General features: G+C 39.7%; 1 protein-coding gene across 1 annotated transcript in view; it reads right to left on the reverse strand.

Annotated features, from left to right (window-relative positions):
- Positions 1-2,816: 2,816 nt before the first annotated feature.
- The window catches only part of LOC146495017 (tonsoku-like protein), a 112,599-nt gene continuing 102,454 nt past the window's right edge, over positions 2,817-12,961 (reverse strand). The window contains exons 7-10 of the mRNA XM_085147348.1: positions 5,725-6,208; positions 5,265-5,405; positions 3,998-4,085; positions 2,817-3,127 (exon numbers count right to left, since the gene is read on the reverse strand). The gene's annotated coding sequence lies outside the window, so the exon portion shown is untranslated. The remainder of the gene's footprint in view (positions 3,128-3,997; positions 4,086-5,264; positions 5,406-5,724; positions 6,209-12,961) is intronic.

The following is a 12,961-nucleotide window of genomic DNA, read 5'->3' on the forward strand; positions in this document are numbered from 1 at the left end:
TACATCTCTTGCATCTAGCAACAGGGTTTACAAACGCCTTATCCTCTTTGTCCACTTAAAATATCTTTACACAACTATTCTTATATTTCTTGCAACATCTGCTGTCCTCTTGCCCACATTACTCTTCAAAAACACTTTTGTAATGTCAACCACATTTTTGGAACTAGATAAATAAAGCATATATAAAAGTCACTACCAAAAACTCATTGCGGCTTCTACCTTGTTATAGGAATGTTGTTTGTGACTCAACATGACTTGATTTCCAACCCTGTTGGAGTCCTGGTTCAATAAGCCGTCCGTTTGTGAGATAAGTCAATTGTTCCTTTCTTCCTAGTACAAACATATTGTTGTACTAGGAAGCAAAAACTTTTCTGTGATTAATCTGGCAGATTTGAGGTTTTTGTTTTAGTGATAGATTGATTCTGATAGGTAGGTTTGGGTTGTTCTTCCCTTTCTAAGAGAGAGAGAGAGTTTTTCTATACGTGAACATGTCTGGAATTGGGCCTAATATTTGTGTAACTGTGCACTTAGAGAAAACCTGTCAGGTGTCAGCCCTCTGGTGATGGTGTTTTGTGTGTTGATGATTTAATAGTCAGCTCTCTTTTAAGCAGGCCTGCAAGATGGGAATTAAAAGCACCATAAAATCTGTCATTGAGAGCAAATATACTGTGAGCTTCTCCAGATTACAATGGGCTTCAGAGGAAATTCACCTGCCTAGGATGCTGACCATATTAGATGGTAAGTGTCTAAAAGGATTGTAGCGATTGAGTCTATTCCTAAATCATAGTGAACTGTTTTTATTTTTGTAATGACGTCATATTGCTGTGGGTGGATACTCAAATTAGTGCACGGTTTTCCACTCTCAGCAATAACTGGTATGAATGTGTGTGACTGGACTGTGACTGGACTGATGATGTGGACTAAGTGTGACTGACTTGAAATTGAGATTAAGGACAGTAACCATTTTAAGATTAGTCACTTCTAATGCCTAATCCACCCCAAACAGTAAAAAAAAAAAGGTGGATGTATGTGTTTGTTTGTTGTTTGTTTGTTTTTGCAGGAGCGGGAGGATGATAGAGACCAGAGGAGGGGGAGACTGTAGGTTCACATGAGTATGTGTGGGCCCTGCAGACTTAACCCTTTAACTGCCACTTTTCTGTGATTTTTGTGTGAAGGAAACTGTTTCACTGGCTGCTTGTTGGTTATAGTATCACACTGTATTGTTGGAAAATGTTACAGTGGGAAAAATGTGTGTGCAATGTGAAATACATACTGTGTTAAAATCCGTATCACTCCTTTCTTAGCAGCACCTCTGGAATCTGTTAGTCCAGGCCTGACCTCCAGGACGCTCCACTGCTAATGTTTTGTTTCTCTCTAAGAGTGCTTGTGGAGGATTTGGCACAGACACAGACAGACATGAGTGCAAGATGTGCAGTGATTACAGAACATTTTAGTGTTGGGCTCATTATCATTACTATTCTCATGTTCTACTGCGTGACTGATTTGACAGATTTTTGAGTGCCGTGTATTACATAAAATCGGTTCGAGGTCAGTAAGCACAACAAGAATTCATACATAAGGCGCACCAGATTATAAAACGCATTGTCGATTTTTGAGAAAATTAAAGGACTTTAAGTGCCTCTTATAAAGACTCGATCCTGCGTCGTTTAACTCTGGAATTCATCTGCTGGCCTCTTAACGCTGTGCACCACACAGCCGCCAGAAGAACACAGGCAGTTCTGTTCTAGTTAAAGTGCATCCCCGCCACCTGCCATTGTCACAAGCTGCTCACAAGGCGTTACCCAGTCAGCCGTGCCAACCACAACCCTGGCAATGTGTGTCTGCTTCAAACAGTGTTACCAATTCCTCAGTAAGGAAAATCGCTACTGACTTTCCTAAAAGTCATTACAAGTGGCTAAATGACATCATCGACTAATTTGCATAATTCATCATGTTTATGTAAACTGTAGGAGAGAGAAATAACATCGTGGAAGTGACATAAAGTGGGTAAACACCCTTATATGATTATATTTAGTTGCGGGGTGTGCAACAAACCCTTTTGCTTGCGCCGAGCAGGATTTCTGGGACGTCTTTGTTGTCATGGCTACAGAGGACCGCTTGGATCAAGCTGGCCATGAATGGTTATGAATGGGTTCAATTTATCCTTTCTCCATTGTCCAGTGCAATTTCTATAGCAGGTTTAAAGGTAACCCAGTTGACCAAAGGGCTTTACAAGTCAATTCATGCACACATATAAAATTGAATGAAATGAAATTTGTTATATTAGCTTTAATCTTTTAACTTTATGCACATTGCATCATCATCATCATTGCATCAAGCAAAAATGAAATCTTTTATGTGGCAATGCCGGCTCCTGTACTTTAGAAAAAAAATCAACAGCTGTAACCATATTTATACAATTTTCATGTAGTTTCTTAGTGGCTCCTTGGTGGAGGAGACACCCACCCTCAGGGCTTCCAAAGCTAGTATACTCTTACTGCTGGTCCCAAGCCTGGATAAATGAGAGGATTACATCAAGAAGGTCATTTGATGTAAAAATGTGTTTGGATCCGTCTGCTGTGATTCCCTCCTCGGGAAAATAAAGGAAGAGACAAAAATATCAGATACTTTAGTTTTTGTTTTCTCTTTTTAATCAAACATAACTCAGTAGAGCTCCATTTTCACCTAATGTTAATGTACAGTAAGTACTAATTGTGGGCTAGCAGAATCAAGGTGATGACTAAGTAACATTTTGTAAATTACAGAGTAGCTCTTAATTCCACAGAGCTAGGTGATCAGCTATTTGGCACAGCTGACAGATTTCTTTCAGCTAATTGACCTGTTGGAGTCGTGGTTCAATAAGTCGTCCGTTTGTGAGAAGAGTCAATTTCATCAAGCAGCAGCTCATTAGCTGACTGGCTGGTTAACTGTTTCAGTAACGGAGCCAAACTCCTCCTTGAGCAGTTTGAACACGTTGTCCGAGAACTCGTCTCTCGGCCTGCCCATGCCGTTCAGCTGCACCGGCAGGAGGTCGGGGTGGTGTGGGATGTAAGAGGACGGGCAGTGCAGCTCATTTAGAGTGAACCAGAAGGTGTCCGGATCCACCTGGATTAAGTGTCGGAACACACTGTGCAGGAAAGGGAAAGAAACATGGGAACGGGATTAGTTCTGAGCTGTGTTTTGCTTTGTACGTAATATCTATTGTATAGAAAACACCTTCCTATAATCCAAAGTGACAGACTGAACCAGTTTTGCTGGCTTTAACATGCAAACCAACAGTTTAACTATAAGCTCATTAACTCAACACTGCCTTTCTCTGCAGGTTTGTTTTTTTAAATCACCTCCAAGCAGGAAAATACTTAAGTATATTAAACCATGTGTTTTACTTGTGGCTGCTATGTTGCTACCCAAACACTTAGATCAATAATTCAGAATGATGTGAGTTATTAAAGGCTCCCTGCAAACTGCATTCTGAGCTATTTGTTTTTATTTATTTACTTTTTTTATTCACAACTTCCATCTGTCCTTTACATTACTGTAGGTCTCACAGTGCACACATTTTGCATCAGCTGCCAGTGTAAAGGTGAATTGAGTTCCCTTTCAGATTCATACACACAGTATTGGGAGATCACAGCCCTACATGTCCTGAAGACACTTCTATTCACGCCTGTAAGGCAACTGACCTGTGATGATATGCCACATATAAACTCGTCATCACAGTCATTCCTCACTGTTTATGCTCTTTACCTGGCTAGGAACACTTTTGCCAAGTTGGGATTGCTAGCTATTGTAAGTTAGCTCTGTTGTGTGCCAACCTGAAGTTAGCTTAACTGCTCCTGTTGATTTTAGCCACAACTGCTGAACTCCATCTGCATATTTCTGGAAGTTCCTTTCTCAAGGGACAAAATGAGTGAGGGTGATTTTTAAATCAGGCCCACAAACTGGTTTACTAAAGTTTGGGCTAAAAGTCTTGCATTACATTATTATAAAGACTTACCTTAAACAGGCTTCTTGCAGTCTGATGGGTTGTCTGAAGCTCAGGTAGGGTAGACAGGTTTCACAAACCACATCTAGGTCTGCTTCAGCTGAGAAAACCAAACACAGGACATTTTTACTCATATAAAAATTGTAATATTTTTACCTTTTATCTAGAAATTACAACAGAAATCAACTTGTAAAAGAAAAATAAAAAGAATAAAATGGAACAAAGTGAATTTCACTGATTAATCACAGCAGCAGAATACAGTTTGAGCTCGGTGCCTGGTCTTCGGTTGGATCGCTCCCTGCAAATATGTTACTCATGAAACTCCAGGAGCACACAGGTGGATGCTGGGGTGGTGGATGGGCTGAAACAGCAGGCAGTGGTGCAGCAGGATGTGAGGAAAGTGGGGCACGTTACATGTGCAGCTCCAGGCTTCACTACATACATGGGTCCTGTTGAGAGTGCTTCTTTTCTGATTATGTCCAGTGCATGCACATGATGACACTTCTATATCCAAAAGAACAAATCCTTTAAAAATATGATCCTGGTTCCAAAAATATGGGGTAAAGATAAGAAGGGAGGAGGGAAAGAAGAGGAACTAGGAAAAAGATGAAAGAGTATAAAAAGTAGACCAAGCCTCTGCTAACTCCTCGGTAAAACTGCTGAGGTGGTTCAGGGAGGATTTCACAGCAGGCTGTTTGCATATCCCTGGATGTCAGACATCCACTCTTCCACTATTTATGGGCCTGACTATGTGCAGCGCTTCAGCTGTTGAACTGCGCAGTTTGATTGCAATTCTCTGTGAGGTTGTGTGACGAGAAAGAGCCCGTTCTTATTAAACATTCCACGTGGCCAGTTTTTAATCGTAAATGAGGATCATGTGCTGTGGCTTTAACAGCTTCACATGTGGAATTTTAAAGGCAATCTGAGAAAATATCTGTAGATCATGTTGTTGTGTTACAAGTCAATATAGAATCAAAGCAATGTTTTAACTTCTTTTGCTGAAATAATCTACCAGTGTTAAAAAGTGACGTGCCAGTTGCTCTGATGTCCGCTGATCAAACAGATCAAACAGTGTATAAAAAGTATAAAAAGTAGACGTGTGTTTCGAGAGGTTAGAACGTTAAAGCTTACCAACACTAATTGTGCCTGTCCAGTAAATAATAGAACTATTTCTGAATGAAATAAGCCTGTTGTTGGGCAGCATCTTTAGAGTTTAAAAAACTAAAGACGACTTGAATAATTTTGACTCACGTAATGAAAAGAGGTTTGTTTTACTTACCCTGAAGGCTCTGAGGACTGCTAATGGGTCATCAGTTGTGAGTCTCTGCAGGAGTGCTGGCCAGCAGCGATGAGCCATAGGCAGCAGTTCATTTTCCCTCTCACTCAGCACCTGAACGCACAACTCCAGCACGTCCAGTACCTAAAGACAAAGACGCACAACACACCTAACAATTATCTCTGTTTTGATCCTGATTATATGTGAGCTGAAACTAATTACTGAGGTCTTCATTGAGAGCCCAAACTCCTGAGCAGGCACGACTTCAGCACAGACTTATTTCTGTTTCACTCCTGGACCAGACTGAATGTTTTTCCTTGATGAGCATTACACCAGTGAACAGTCCTCCACACAGTTCTGACAGGATGAATTGTACCAACGCTGGCGGTCCTACCTTCACAAGAATGATTATTTTTGTTATTAGTCCAACAGTTGACTCTACATAAAACTACTGATACAGTACCTTGAGTCGGAGCCTGAGGCTGGGATCAGACAGCAGATGAATGCAGCGCTCCATAACATCCTTAGTGATGCTGAGGTGGGAGGAAAGCTCTGCTTTCACATCAGGACTACCAGTATCTTCAACATCCTCACACTCAGTGGGAGGGACTTCCGCAATGGAGCACATGTACAGTTAGACCGCCAGTTTAGCAGTGAGGTTCAGATTTCTATGAGTCTTAATTACAATGATCCATCTCCTCTACACTCTGAATCTAAAATAATCACCACTACAACCTATAGCTTATATTCCACTGGCCCTTAGACAGACCTATTACCTCGGTCTTCAGTGTTATAATCATCCTCTATTCCAATGCCCTCTGCCAGTTCTTTCTGTTTGCGGTAATTCAGCAGGAATTGGCGAATGCTGAGGTCTTCCTGGTCACTGGAGCTCTACCTGGACCTGGCAGACGTACTGGTCCTGCTACAATTGGAAGTAAACCACCTCGCTAAAGGAAAAACAAGACAACAATATCAAAATAGGTTTGATTACAATAAAATAAGTCAGTTAATCAAAATCAGTGTGACACAGACGCTGATGTTTTTTGAGAAGAGCCCATTAGTGATATTTAATTCCATATTTTTACCGTGAGGGCTTGTAAAACTGCAAAAACTGCAAACACCTATAGTGCCGCTGTCTAAAGATTATTATGAATATGAATTCTACAACAGAAAACGACTCAGCATTTAAACCATCACGATGTATTAAATGTTTCCAAAGATACTGATAATTTGATAACAAGCAAAGTTATTTCTCCTCAAAATGCGAAAGACTAAAAGTGGGATCAACCAGTACATATAATATTCATACTGCTACAAGTGGAAACAACAGTAAACATGAGTAACTCCACTGTGTGTCCATCCGGTCTTTAAGTGATGACGTGATGAATCCTACTTCTGGGCCCAAACTACTCTGCGTTTAATAAGGCTGTTGTGTTTTTAACATGTTTTAATGCTTTGTAACTTGTTCTATTTAATCTCAACAAGCCCCTTACAAAAAGTAAGTGATCACTGTCGGCCTCTCTCAGTTTTTATTACAACAATTCATTTTAAAGCTCAGTTTTTAAAACCTTAGTAAGGTAAGTTACCATGTAACTACAGCCCAGGCAATGCAGCAGCACATTAATGACTAACCTGTATGTAGATGGATTATCTCAGTTGTTCTCTTGACTGAAGTTTGGTCCGTTTACAGCATCCTGCCATGCCACTGCATTTGTCCCTAACCATCGGGAACAAATCACCTTAACTCTTATCCAGTGGAAAAAACGTTCCCCTTCATCACTGTGTTAATGTTATGCTAACATAGCTGTTTCGCTAGTCACATAGCACATCACTATCGGTCTATTGCGAAAGCGCATGTTGATGATGTCATCAAGCTGCACCTGTTTTGGTCGAAAGCATGCAGCAGCTAAAACCATTATCATCTGCAAATTATGCCGGGCGACAGTCATAGCAAAGAGATGAAGCACTTTTAAAATAAGGGGAAAGCCAAAAACTGCGCTTCCTCCACTTCCGTAACATTGATTCATTAATGTTGAATTCTCTCGCAGCTGCTCTATTCCCATATTGTTGCAGTATATTAATAACTAACCTTGTATTGTGGATGAATAATCTCAGTTGTTCTCCTGACTGAAGTTTGGGCCGTGTATAGCATCCTGCTATGCGATTGCATTTGTCCCTGACCACCAGAATATCTCACGTTAACTTTTAATGAGTGGAAAAAAATTGGCGTTCATCCTCCAGCTTCACTGTGCTAATGTTATGCTAACATAGCTGTGTCGCTAGCAATCACGTAGCACAACATGTTTAGGTGGAATCTAGCGAGCTAACGAGCTAACTTCCTGTTAACTTCTAACTCCATTAAATGTAATAAATTCTGTTTTCATGGATGCATGGATGTTAAACTTAATTATTACACCTGGTAAAACAACAACGCTGATGATTTAATTAAAGATAAAAGAATTTAGACCATTTTTAACTCTCAGTATTCATTTGACTTTGGGAGCTGAAATTGACAGTGTTTTGGACCCAGATTACTCCACGAAGCTCCTCACTACGGCAGCCGTAATGCTCTGACAATCCATCAAGCAGTGCGGCTTACCAAAGTTGAACTAAAACATTTTTAACAGATTTCTGCACGCCCAAATCGGTTTGAGGTCAGTAAGCACAACCAGAATTCATACATAAGGAATACTCTCGATTTTTGAGAAAATTAAAGGATTTTAAGTGTTCCTTATAGTGTGGAAAATACATTATACAGAAGAAAAGAATATATCGTGATATATATCGTTACCGCACATGCTTCAAATTATATCGCGATATGAATTTTAGGCCATATCGCCCAGCCCTAGTCTGGATCATCCCAGGTTTTGTTTTTAACCTCATTAAACCAAGTTTACATTTTCCTCTAAAGGGGCTGCAACACCCAGCTGCACAAAACCTTCACTTTTTTAACAGTTTCACTCTTTGAATATTTTTCATTTCTTACCATCAGAATTCTCCAAAAGATTTTTGGAAGAAATTATTTTCTTTCATGCATCACCAACTGAACCTTTTATGTAAACGTCTCAGGTTCCAAACTAACCTCATTTAATTTTGCTTAGCAAAGTACTTGTAACTCTAATAATTAGTAAGAGTATATTTCTTATCATCTATTGGTCATCTGACCTGATAAACTTCAATAAACATTATAACACAGGACTGATTGTCTCTAAAAATGGGCTCCTGCACACTTGCAGACATTTTTCCATCACAACTTATGGATGATGAATGATTTGATTAAAGCTGTGAAAACATTACTGATAAACTTCATGTGATATTACATTAAAGCCAATTTCCTATTAAAATCAGGGACTTTTGAGCAGTAGTGTGTACTGTATGTTTGTATGTAACTGTGTCTGACCTGGATTTTATCACCAGTTTCAAATAAGAATTTTCTTTAAAGTCTGTCTTTAAATACAAATGAAGTTCAACTTTAGCAAGGCTGATGGTAAACTGGCCCTAACAAGTCCACTTTATTGCGTGCTCATCGACATTCTCCTATCAGAACTGTTTAACGTGTCCACTTTATACATGCTTATTAATCTATCACGCTTATCAGTGGCTCATGGTTGCTTAAAGCCTATGTCTGAACTTGAGCACAGAGCCAGAGCATCATTCAATCCTACCTGCTGCCTATCTTGGCAGCAGCTCAAGGATGACAAACGCCACTTTCTCTGCATCAAGACAGCTCATAACTTTTTAACAGTCTCTCCTGATAGTCTCATATCATCTGCTCTAATCAATAACCGTACACTATAATTACAATGTAGACTACAGCTCAAAAGTCTGAGGTGAATTAGAAATGTCTTGTTTTCTGAATAGATTCACATTTGATTTCATGTTGAATCACAGCAATTAATCAAAAGAGCAAATAATCATATAAATGCTTAATATTAACACTGATCACAAATCATGAATGATTTTTAATAGAATATCTACAGAGGTGTTCAGAGACCCATTTTCAGCAATAATCCCTCCTGTGTTCAGTGGTACATTGTCTTATCTAATGCAAGTTTAACACATTGCAGCCAAACGTATCACTCAAAACAGCTTTTTAAGAGATTTTAGCACAAACTCAAACTATTGTGGTGATTAAAGAAACAATAAATGTGTCTGGATCATCCCAGGTTTTGTTTTTAACCTCATTAAACCAAGTTTACATTTTCCTCTAAAGGGGCTGCAACAACCAGCTGCACAAAACCTTCACTTTTTTAACAGTTTCACTCTTTGAATATTTTTCATTTCTTACCATCAGAATTCTCCAAAAGATTTTTAGAAGAAATTATTTTCTTTCATGCATCACCAACTGAACCTTTTATGTAAACGTTTCAAGCTCCAACCTAACCTCATTTAATTTTTCTTAGTAAAGTCCTTGTAACTCTAATAATTAGTAAGAGTATATTTCTTATCTTCTATTGGTCATCTGACCTGATAAACTTCAATGAACATCAGGCACGTGCAGGGGGGGGGGGGGGGGGGGGGGGGGCTAGAGGGGCTTGAGCACCCGCCCCTTTCCTGATGGGTGCCCAAAGTGCCCTTTTGTTGAGGCAACTTTTTAAAAAAAAAAAAAAAATTTTAATGTGTGTGTGCGTGCGGAGTCCTGTCTGTGCCCCTCAACAATAATATTTAACTATTAATCACAGTTTTGCTAAATAAAAGGATCTGGCTTGCATCTGTCACATGATCACATTTAACCAATGATCGCCCTTGACGGCAGAACGCGCTGGTTACGAGCCGGGAACGAGCTCACAAAGAGCACGCGGATTTTTTGCGGTCCAGAGCTGTAGGAGAAACACAAGTTAACTCAGAGTCATAGACTGATGCGACAAAACCAGTAAGTAGGTGTACAGCGTAAACTGTAGTCTATAGCACCCAGGAGTATTGGCTTATTACGTACACATTGGTAAGCTGTCTTGTTGCAACTGACGAACTGAAACAAACGAGCGTGCTGTGTTTGCAACAGCGCGACAAACATTACCTGTCCTTTTATTAACTGCACAAGTAGTGCTGGTCATAGCTGCTGGCTACCTGTGTAAGGCTGTCATGGGTCTGTAGCTCTGTCACCGTTTTAGGGAACATATTTAGTTTTAAAGTTTTTAGAACATATTTAGCTTTAAAGTAAGTTTTCGGGCTTTTCCTGCCTTTCTGGAGGGATTATATTTCACTAAAAACGATCTAATATGCATGTCCACATAATTATGCATTATTATAATTATATTAAAAAACACACGCTGTATTTTAAAGAACATACATTAAGAAGCAGATTATATTAGATTTATATTTTAAATAAGACAAAATTCGGATTTTACAGCAGTAAAATTATTGTATCTCTACAGTTTAATAAGCTTTCCCCCTGCACAGAGTGGATACTGAAACAAATGGAATCATCATTCAATTCAATTCAATTCAATTCAATTTTATTTATATAGCGCCAAATCACAACAAATGTCGCCTCAAGGCGCTTCATAGATACAGAGAAAAGCCCAACAATCATATGACCCCCTATGAGCAAGCACTTTGGCGACAGTGGGAAGGAAAAACTCCCTTTTAACAGGAAGAAACCTCCGGCAGAACCAGGCTCAGGGAGGGGCGGCCATCTGCTGCGACCGGTTGGGGTGAGAGAAGGAAGACAGGATAAAGACATGCTGTGGAAGAGAGACAGAGATTAATAACAGATACGATTCAATACAGAGAGGTCTGTTAATACATAGTGAGTGAGAAAGGTGACTGGAAAGGAAAAACTCAATGCATCATGGGAATCCCCCGGCAGCCTACATCTATTGCAGCATAACTAAGGGAGGATTCAGGGTCACCTGGTCCAGCCCTAACTATATGCTTTAGCAAAAAGGAAGGTTTTAAGCCTAATCTTAAAAGTAGAGATAGTGTCTGTCTCCTGAATCCAAACTGGAAGCTGGTTCCACAGAAGAGGGGCCTGAAAACTGAAGGCTCTCCCTCCCATTCTACTTTTAAATACTCTAGGAACAACAAGTAGGCCTGCAGAGCGGGAGCGAAGTGCTCTAATAGGGTGATATGGTACTACAAGGTCATTAAGATAAGATGGGGCCTGATTATTTAAGACCTTGTATGTGAGGAGCAGGATTTTGAATTCAATTCTGGATTTAACAGGAAGCCAATGAAGGGAAGCCAAAACAGGAGAAATATGCTCTCTCCTTCTAGTCCCTGTCAGTACTCTTGCTGCAGCATTTTGGATTAACTGAAGGCTTTTCAGTGAGTTTTTTGGACATCCTGATAATAATGAATTGCAGTAGTCTAGCCTGGAAGTAATAAATGCATGAACTAGTTTTTCAGCGTCACTCTGAGACAGGATATTTCTAATTTTAGAGATGTTGCGCAAATGGAAGAACGCAGTCTTACATATTTGTTTAATATGTGCGTTGAAGGACATATCCTGGTCAAAAATGACTCCAAGGTTCCTCACAGTGTTACTGGAGGCCAAGGTAATGCCATCCAGAGTAAGAATCTGGTTAGATACCATATTTCTAAGCTTTTCAGCGCCGAGTACAATGACCTCAGTTTTATCTGAGTTAAGAAGCAGAAAGTTAGTGGCCATCCAAGTCTTTATGTCTTTAAGACATTCCTGCAGTTTAACTAATTGGTGTGTGTTATCTGGCTTCATGGACAGATAGAGCTGGGTGTCATCTGCATAGCAGTGAAAATGTATGCTATGTCTTCTAATGATGCTGCCTAGGGGAAGCATGTATAATGTAAACAGAATTGGTCCTAGCACCGAACCCTGTGGAACTCCATAATTAACCTCAGTGTGTGAAGAGGACTCTCCATTTACATGCACAAATTGGAGTCTATTAGATAGATATGATACAAACCACTGCAGTGCAATACCTGTAATACCTACAGCATGTTCTAATCGCTCTAATAGAATATTATGGTCAACAGTATCGAATGCTGCACTAAGGTCAAGAAGGACAAGCACAGAGATGAGTCCACTGTCAGAGGCCATAAGAAGATCATTTGTAACCTTCAATAAAGCTGTTTCTGTGCTGTGATGAACTCTGAAACCTGACTGAAACTCTTCAAATAAACCATTCCTCTGCAGATGATCTGTTAGCTGTTTGACAACTACTCTTTCAAGGATTTTTGATATGAAAGGAAGGTTGGAGATTGGCCTATAATTAGCTAAGACTGCTGGGTCTAGAGATGGCTTTTTGAGTAAAGGTTTAACTGCAGCCACCTTGAAGGCCTGTGGTACATAGCCGATTATTAGAGATAGGTTGATCATATATAAGATCGAAGAATTAATCAATGGCAGGACTTCTTTGAGCAGTTTTGTAGGAATGGGGTCTAAAAGACACGTTGATGGTTTGGAGGAAGTAATTATTGAAGTTAACTCAGAAAGATCGATTGGAAAAAAAGAGTCTAACTTAACATCAATGGAACTAAGAGTAGCTGTAGATAATATTACATCTGTGGGATGATTATTGGTAATTTTTTCTCTAATGATAAAAATTTTATTTGTGAAGAAGTTCATGAAGTCATCACTAGTTAACGTTAAAGGGATGGTTGGCTCAACAGAGCTCTGACTTTTTGTCAGCCTGGCTACAGTGCTGAAGAGAAACCTGGGGTTGTTCTTATTTTCTTCAATCAGTGATGAGTAGTAAGCTGTTCTGGCTTTGCGGAGGGCT

This window comes from Neolamprologus multifasciatus, chromosome 20 (assembly GCF_963576455.1).
Source record: "Neolamprologus multifasciatus chromosome 20, fNeoMul1.2, whole genome shotgun sequence".
In the NCBI taxonomy this organism is placed as follows: domain Eukaryota; kingdom Metazoa; phylum Chordata; class Actinopteri; order Cichliformes; family Cichlidae; genus Neolamprologus; species Neolamprologus multifasciatus.